This window comes from Macrotis lagotis, chromosome 1 (genome assembly GCF_037893015.1).
Source record: "Macrotis lagotis isolate mMagLag1 chromosome 1, bilby.v1.9.chrom.fasta, whole genome shotgun sequence".
In the NCBI taxonomy this organism is placed as follows: Eukaryota; Metazoa; Chordata; class Mammalia; order Peramelemorphia; family Peramelidae; genus Macrotis; species Macrotis lagotis.
Window position 1 is genome coordinate 577,571,571 of NC_133658.1, and position 9,467 is coordinate 577,581,037.

Genomic DNA, 9,467 nt, shown 5'->3' on the forward strand with positions numbered 1-9,467 from the left:
ACCAGCATTTGAATTTTGACATATACCCACAAATGGGGGAAGGGGAATGAGGAGTAAGTAAAGCTAACAGAAATGGGGCGGCTAGGTGGTTCAGTGGATACAGCACCAGCCCTGGAGTCAGGAGGACCTCAGTTCAAATCTGACCTCAGACACTTAATAATTACCTAGCTATGTGACCTTGGGCAAGTCACTTAACCCCATTGCCTTGCAAAAAGAAAAAAAAATAAAGCTAATAGATCTCCATTAAAGGTAGGAGTAATTCGACCCTTGAGTTAAAAAATGTATCTTTCCATCAGTGGAATTCTTGTAGAACTTTTTTTGTACTGCTCTTGTGAACTACATTTTGTCTTTTAATTATTAGTTTATATATATCTTACCTCGGCTACATTTATGTAGCAAGATTTACGGCTTATTTATCATTTTTTTCTTGCTTAGTACCCAGAACTATCGTTTCCCATCTTGGGTGCTCTATTGAATTTGAGGAGAGTAACGAAGGTATAGGATCATGAAAGTCATGAGAGAAAGGTATTTCAAGAAGACTGAAACATCACAACATCACAAAATACACCAGAAATGTTGAGATCTATTATTTGACCAGGAGAAAGTGATTACTAATCTTAGAGAAAACAGTATCTAGGAAGTAATATAGATGGAAGTCAGATCACAGAGTTTAGAGGGAGTGAGTGGTAAATAAATTTTAAAAGTGGATAAAGGAGGGGCAGAGTTAAGATGGTGACAGGAGAAGAGGCTCTCCTAGATGTTCTCTCCATAATATTTCAAAAATCTTAAAATTATGACTCTAACTAAATTTTTGAGAGACAGAACCCACAGAAAGATCCAGTGAGGCAATTCTCTAGACCAAGATAACCTGGAAAATAGTGGAAAGGCTCCAATCCATGGGGTTAGAGGAGCAACCTGCCAGAGTGAAGAAACTTCAGCCTCCCAGAGGCAGCCCCAGGGTGCCTGAGAGTCACAGCTCACGGCAGCAGGGGCAGTTTCCAGACCTACATCTTGGGGAGTACTGGGCACAAATTGGAGGATCAGAGGAGGGACCCTCTACCAGAGGGAGCACACAAAGCCCAGGCCCTCAGGGTAGTTGCAGCAGTCAGTGTGGTCAACTCAGCAGCTGGAGGCCCAGATCCAGGAAACAGAAGCAGGAGTGGAGCCAATAAGCAGGAGCCTCCAGGCAACTGAGCCTTGAGTGCTCAGCCCACCGAAGGTAGGGAAGTGGAGAGAAATTTCAGAGGTCTGTCCTCTGTACCTGGAACAGGACACTGGGGCTCTGACCACATTCAGATCCTGATCCCAGTCTGAGCCCCCCATAGAACAGCCCCCTCCACCTCAGCCCTGTGGCAGAGGTGTGTGCCTGTGGTCATTCACAGACCAGGAGGGCAGTCAGAGCTTCACACACTGAGATCCTTGTGGGGGGAGGGGTAAGCTCAGGAATCAGGCACAGGCTGGAGAAATAAGTAAACAGAGGAAAAAAGAGGAACATCATTGAGAAATACATTGTCTATGATCCCAAGAAGGATCATAATACTCAATCTGAAGATGAGGAAGTAAAGTTCCCTGCATCTAAAGACTCCAAGAAAAATAGAAATTGGTTTCAGGCTATGACAGAGCTCAAAAAAGAGTTTCGAAAATCAAGTAAGGGAGATAGAAGAAAAATTAGGGAAAGAAATGAGAGAGATGCAGGAAAAACATGAAAAAGAAGTCAGCATCTTAGTCAAGGAGATCCAAAAAAATGCTGAAGAAAATAACATGTTAAAAACCAGCATAGGTCAATTGGATAAAACAATTCAAAAAATTATTGAGGAGAAGAATGCTTTTTTTTTTAGGTTTTTGCAAGGCAAATGGGGTTAAGTGGCTTGCCCAAGGCCACACAGCGAGGTAATTATTAAGTGTCTAAGACCAGATTTGAACTCAGGTACTCCTGGGCCGGTGCTCTATCCACTACACCACCTAGCCACCCAAAGCAGAATTAGCCAGATGGAAAATGAGATAAGAAAGCTTTCTGAAGAAAACAAGTCCTTCAGATATAGAATGGAGCTAAAGGAAGCTGATGACTTTATGAGAAGTCATGACATAATATTTCAACACCAAAAGAATGGAAAATTAGAAGAAAATGTGAAACATCTCATTGAAAAAACAACTGATCTGGAAAACATAATTTAAAAATTATTGGAATACCTTAAAGTCATGATCAGGAAAAGAGCCTTGACCTCATTTTATTTTAGGTTTTTGCAAGGCAAATGGAGTTAAGTGGCTTGCGCAAGGCCATACAGCTAAGTAATTATTAAGTGTCTGAGGCCTCATTTGAACTCAGGTGCTCCTGACTCCAGGACCAGTCCACTGCACCACCTAACCACCCCTACCTTGACCTCATTTTTAAAGAATTTCTACAAGAAAATTGCCCAGATATCCTAGAAGCAGAGGGCAAAATAGAAATTGAGAGAATCCACCAAACTCCCCTTGAAAGAGATCCCAAAAAAACAGCCCCCAGGAATATCATAGTCAAGTTCCAGAACTCCCAAGTCAAAAAAGAAAATATTACAAGCAGCCAGAAGAACACAATTCAAATATTGTGGAGCTGCAGTCAGGATCACACAGGACTTGGCAGCAACTACGTTAAGGGCTTGTAGGGCTTGGAATATAATATTCTGGAAGGCAAAACAACTTGGAATGCAACTGAGAATCAACTACTCAGCAGCAAAATTGAACATCCTCTTCCAGGGGAAAAGATGGACTTTCAATGAACCAGGGGAATTTCAATTGTTCCTGTTGAAACAACCAGAGCTGAACAGAAAGTTTGACCTTCAAATACAGGACTCAGGTGAAGCATAGAGAGTGGAAGAGAAGGGTAAAATATGAGGGACTTAATGAGGATGAACTGCATGTATTCCTACATAGAAAAATGATACTAATAATATTCATATAGAACTTCTCATTTAGTAGAGCAGGTAGAAGGAGCTTTTATAGATGAAGTTCAGGAGAGAGCTGAATTTGAAGATATATTGTAAAAATGGAGTCAATGGATAAAAGGGAAATGTAATGGGAGTAAGAGAAAGGAGAGGTGGAATAGGCTAAGATATTTCATATAATAAGATTTTTTTATTGCAATGAGCTATTGCAATGATATGGAAGGGGGGAAGGTGAAAGGGAATGAGGGAACCTTCACTCTCATCAGAGGTGGCTCAGAGAGGCAACAGCATATACACTCAATAGGGTATAAACATCTAGAGTAAAAAGGAGAGAAGGGGGATAGTAGGAAGGGGGAGATGTCAGTGATGGAGGAGAGGGTGGATCATGGGGGAGAGCAGTCAGATATAACACATTTTCTTTTTTATGTCTTGCAAGGGGCTGGGATTGGGTGGCCTGTCCAGGACCATGGGGCTGGGTGGTTGCTGGGTCTTAGGGGTGGTATGTGGGCTCCAGGCTTCTTGGCCCTGGGGCCAGTGATCAGTCCACTGTGCCACTCAGCTACCCTACAGCACATTTTAGAAGGAGAGAGAAAATATAGTATATGGTAGTGGGGAGGTATGAATGGAGGGAGTTGCAATCAGCAACGGAAACAGTGCAAATATATGGAAGTAGCTTTTGTGATGGACTTATCATAAAGAATGTGATCCACCGGAGACAGAGCTTGTGGTGTTGGAACACAGACTAGAGCACATTTTTTTCTCTTTCCTTTACTTTATTTCTCATGAGGGTTTATATTTGGGGGGGAGGGGTATTATGTTTACTCTTAAACAAGAATATTTTAGTAATGTATAAAAAACATCATTTGTACAAAAATAAATTTTAATTCATTAAAACATTAAAAATAAAAATAAAAAAGATTAGGGGAAAAACTGTAAAATTCAATAAAATCTTTCTTAAAAAGTGGATAAAGAAAATTTGAAGAGAAATGAAGATATAAGATGGCACCTGGAAGAGGAAGGGAGTGAAATGAGCTTTCTTTCTATAAGAAAGAAGTGAGCTGTGAAAACTTTTAAAAGTTAGGACAGAGATTAATTTAATAGCAAAGAAGTCACAATTATGATATTCTGAAACCTCAGAAAAATGTGAAATTAAAAAAAGGAATTACTTTTTAAAGAACACTAATTGTGATCTCTAACACATAATTAAACTTTCTGAATCTCAATTTTCCTCATCTGTAAAAAAAGGGTTATGCACTTGATGGCTATGGTACAATGGAAAATGTAGGATAATTGGAATCAGAGGACTTGAATTTGAATCCCAGTTCTTCCATTTACCGATTATATGACCTGGAGCAAATGACAATCTCTGCAGGCCTCAGTGTGTTCATTCAAAAAAAAAATAAAATGAAATCATAATATAGTTTTTAAAAAAAATAAAATTATATAATATTGGTGACATATTTATAAATCTGAAAGCACTATATAAATGCTGGCTATCATTATCATCATTATCACCTTTTTATCTTTAATAAAGGGCTCTGATTACATGGTCTTTAAAGCCCCATCAACAAAGCCATGACCCCATGATCTTTAAAATACTGCTGTCCTCCTAATATTCCATGAAACAAAAGTTTTCTATTTGAATTATCTACGGAGGTATGTTAGGTTAGAAGAGAGAAAGAGGAAAGGGAGGGAAAAAAGGATAGAAAAGAAGAGCTAAAAGAAAATATGAATAAGGAAAGGGGAGAAGAAAGAATGGAAGGTTTTTTCCCCTGAATTAGAAGTAGAAGAAATTTAGCCCTCTAGAAATGAATGAATTCTCTGAAGTTCTCATAATAGCTGCTCTGATGTGGTGATATCTGTTTAGGGTTAGTAAAGTTCTAGTCCTTAGGCTTACATTCATTGGGTTTGCTGTTAAACGTTTAATACCCAGCTTTCCAGACATAAGACACAATTTAAAGTTTAAGTTGCATTCTTTTTTTTTTATGGGGGAAGGATGCCTTTATTAGCAGAACAGTTGGCCAGGTCGCAGTGGACTCTCCAGCACCGGCCCCTGTCCCCGGTAACCAGGGGCTCAGAACTTCTGGAACTGCTTCTTGGTCCCGGCTGCCTTGGTGACCTTCAGCACGTTGAACCTCACCGTCTTGCTGAGGGGCCTGCACTCACCCACTGTCACAATGTCTTCAATCTAGATGTCTCAGAAACAGGGAGACAGGTGCACAGACATGTTCTTGTGGTGCTTCTCAAACCGGTTGTATTTTCGAATGTAATGCAGGTAGTCTCTGCAGATGACGATGGTCCTCTGCATCTTCATCTTGGTCACCACACCTGACAAGATCCTGCCTCGGATGGAGACATTGCCAGTGAAGGGGCACTTCTTGTCGATGTAGGTACCCTCGATGGCCTCCTTGGGAGTCTTGAAGCCCAACCGGATATTCTTGTGGTATCTGGGCAGCTTCTCTTTGGCCGTGTCCCCGAGCAGCACCCGCTTCTTCTTCTGGAAGATGGTAGGCACGCTCTGTCTGGATGTCCGCCGTGCTCGCCTCTCCCTCCTCTTCTCTCGGACGAACGGAGGGAAAGAAGCCGGAAAGCTGCTGCTGGAGTCTCCTTAAACACGAGGCCTTAAGTTGCATTCTTAACATCTTCTATAGTGTGTTCTTAAGTATAGACAATCAACAAAACAATAAATCAAATTCTGATTTGTAGCATTTTGTAGATTTTTTTGTACAAGACATTGGGGTTAAGTGACTTGTCCAAGCTCACACATCTGGGTAGTTATCAAGTATCTGAGGCTAAATTTGAACTCAGGTTCTCCTAACTCCAGGGCTGGTGCTCTATCCACTGTGCCAACTAACTGACCCCTTTTTTGTAGATTTTCTGAGGTATAAATGCTCCCATGAACCATTTAACTAATAACTCTTATGCAATCCTATAAACATCAAATATAGAGAACTAAGAATGGCCTATATATAATTAAAAAATCTAGTCAACTATGCTTTTAATAAAATCCTTTAAAAATCTTATTTATTTTATTCTGTACTTAAGAAATGAAATAAGCATTTCCATAACACAGTAGAGTAGAAAGAGATTATTGCACATAAACTGCAAATCTATTATGTATGACTTGCTAGCCCTTTTAAATATATGTTATTATGTAAGAAATGAAGAATTTGATGATCTTAGAAAAACATAGATGGACTTACATGAAATAATGAAGAGCAAAATGAGTAGAACCAAGAAAGAGTTGTATTCAATAAGAATAATATTGTTCTAAGAACAGCTCTGAGTGACTGGGTTTTTTTACTATTATAAATACCCAAATTAACTACAAAGGATATAAAAAGGAAGATGCTATCTCCATCCAAAAAATCTGATAAATAGAAGTATTTATAGAATGACTTTATATATATAAACATATTTGTGTCTAATTGTAACCATTTCTAGCAAGAGAGAAGAAAAAATTAAAAAAATAAAATTCTTTACATAATTTTAAAATTCAGATATTGTACATGAAGCTATTAACAGTTCTATAACAATTCATCAAGTCTAATCTACTTTGTGCAAGACATTGAATCTACAAAGACAAAAAAGGAAACAGTATCTGTCCTCCTGGATCTCATATTCTATTTTCATTTCATCATAATCATGTCATAATTAAAAAAGTTTAAAGTAAATCTCTAAGTACAAAGTGAGAATTCCAATTATTGTCTGTTGCATTTATATAACTTGATAGTTTTCTTTTTCTTCTATTCACAAAACATAAGTTCTTTTCAAATAATAACATTTATTTAGCAATTGTGAGCTAGATACTGAAGGAGATACACAGAAAGGCAAATGACATGATCTTTGATGAATTCTAATGAGATACTTCAGAAAATCATGATGGACCAAGAAATGACTGCAAGCAGACAATGGTGTGTTCCCTCTGAACTTGTATATTCATAAGAAATGCTAATGTAGTGGGGAGGTGTACAGTGTTGAAGAGTGAATACAAACTATGATAAATCATAATTAACTAACTTGGAATTCAGAAGGTGCAAGAGAAAATGATTTCTCCAACTTATGTGTGAGAGTCTAGTGACAAGAATCTTCAATGATCAAATGGCAACAACAAAAACAAAATATAACCCTTGATGAAGAGCAGTGATTGAACTGTAACACAGATTGGCAGAAATCCTAAAGGAGAAGAGATCCCCAAAGAATACTACCTTCTTCTTAGAGGCTGAGAAGAACTACAGGTAGAAGAGCTACAGAGCAGTACGGAAAGAGGAGACTGTGATGAGAAACTAAGCAACTGCCATTGACTAGGAGCTAAGGAAAGATGCAAGAAGTGGGACAATGAAATGGAGAAACTATCAGTGGTATCTACTGAGGGTGTATAGTGAGACCTATCAGAGGAAAAAAAGTTTTATGATCAAATATCATTGTCTTTGGAGATATGGAGGTAAGAATCAACATAAAAAAATCCACCTCTGGGTTTCTGCTGTTGAAATCTCATCTAAGACTACACTAAAATAATGGAGACTTTGTATGCTTCTGGAGAGAAGGGTTGTTCATTTTCTGGTCATTCTCTCTCTGACTCAAGTCCATAAAAATTCTTAATAATTCTGCTTTGCTCCTAAATTAATTTGCTAGTGATTTAAGCCTGGCAAATCTCTGTTTTAAGCTGGGGGGGAGTTGATGGTTTCCATATCATTAAGGAAAGGACAGATGGGTGGGGAACCCCCTAAAGTGATAAGTTCATATAAACTTCAGAGGGGAAAGTGAAATGAACTCTAAAATCTAGAATGCAAAATTGGGTGCTCTGAGTGCCTAGGAGAAATACCAAGTTCCTAGCACAGTGTCTGGCACATTGTATGCACTTAATAAGTGTTTATTTATTGATTGATTGATTACTGGAAGAAGAGATCTTTTTTTTGTTTGGGAATAAGAAAGAAGAAAGTCTTCAATCAATCAGCAAACATTAAGTATCTATATTGTGCAGAAAGCTATTCTAGATATTGGAAGAGCTCCACAAATTAAATAACAAGCAGCCTCTACCTTCTAAGAGCTTGTAGTTCTATAGTGATAAAATGCTAATCCAGATAGCTACATGACTGGTGAATTAGAATGAAAAACAAAGTTCTGTGAGGTCTTAGTTAAAAAGGTTACTTACACTCAGAAGGACCAAGGAAGTTTTTAAAGAGTTCAGCTTGGGGCAGCTGAGTGACTCAGTGGATGGAGCACTGGCCCTGAAGTCAGGAGGACCTGAGTTCAAATTAGGCCTTAGACACTTAATAATTACCTAGTTGTGTGACCTTGGGCAAGCCACTTAACCCCATTGCCTTGGGGAAAAAAGAGTTTGGCTTTTAAAAATAGGAACTAGTTGTTAAAGATGAGGAAGGAAGGTTTTCTAGGCAAAGGCAATATCTTAAGCAATCATGGATCCAGGAAGAAAATGAGCGTTCAGAAAGAGAGGAGTTGTTCTATTAGGATGAAATGTCCAGTATGTGGAGCGGTTGTGAATGACATAAGATTAGAAAGGAAGGCAGTGTCAAATTGGGGAAGAGTATTTGAAAACCATATAGAAGATCTAAACTTTAGATAACCATATAAGTTTTTGAGAAGAGAAGAAACATAATTGAATCTACTCATAAGAATGATTTTTCTATTAGCTGTGTGAATACTGGTAGAAGAGGGGAAAGGAAGGGGAACAATTATTCATTAATTATCTAATATGTGCCAGGTACATTGCTAAGAGCTTTACAAATATCTCATTTGATATTTGAAGCTGAGAGATAGAGGAGATGGAGAGTCTTATCAGGAGATCATGTAACCTAGTTAGTAGTAACGAGGAATTGTAAAAGATGAATGGAAAGCAGAAGAGAATGTAAAGGATGGATGCAAGAAATTATGTCAAGATGGAATGAATAGGAATGGTAACTTAATAAGAGAGGTGGGAGAGAGGTAAGAGTCAAAACTTACTTCAATATAACAAACAGGAGAGACTAGGTGAATAATGGTGCCATACACAGAAACAGTGAAATCAGGTTGCGCAGACTTGGGGGGAAAGAAAGGAAATCTGGATATAACGTTCAGTGGATCAGGTAGCACAGGATCTATAGAAAAGGGAGACCCACCTAGACAGGTGATGGTTAAAGTCTTGTAGAGAGAAAAGAGGGCCAAAAACAGACTTATTGGGAACACAACTCCTCTCACTAAAGGGTTGGGAAGAGTATAAAGAGTCACTGAGGAAAACAAAGAAGGGATGATCAATGAAGGAGGAAGAGAACCAAGATTGAGGTGTGTTTCTGAAGCAAAGGGAGGAGAAAACCAGTAGGGATGGGTGGCAAACTGTGTGAAAAATCTATAGAGTTTAGCATGAGACTATGAGATTAAGAGAACACTGGTGGACTTTAATAGGAGAAAAGTACAGTTATTTCTTCCACATTGTGGGGTTTAGGAGTGCAGTGCCCATGATCTTAAAAAAGCTGTGTAAAGTTTTTTGGCATTCCAATCATACCAGAGAAATTTGACTTTTTCTTTTTCTTTTAGGGGGTATTTACA

At 38.5% G+C, this 9,467-nt stretch overlaps 1 pseudogene; it reads right to left on the reverse strand.

Moving 5' to 3' along the window:
- Positions 1 to 4,995: 4,995 nt before the first annotated feature.
- On the reverse strand, positions 4,996 to 5,554 carry LOC141505519 (small ribosomal subunit protein uS17-like; annotated as a pseudogene).
- Between the last annotated feature and the right edge of the window lie 3,913 nt (positions 5,555 to 9,467).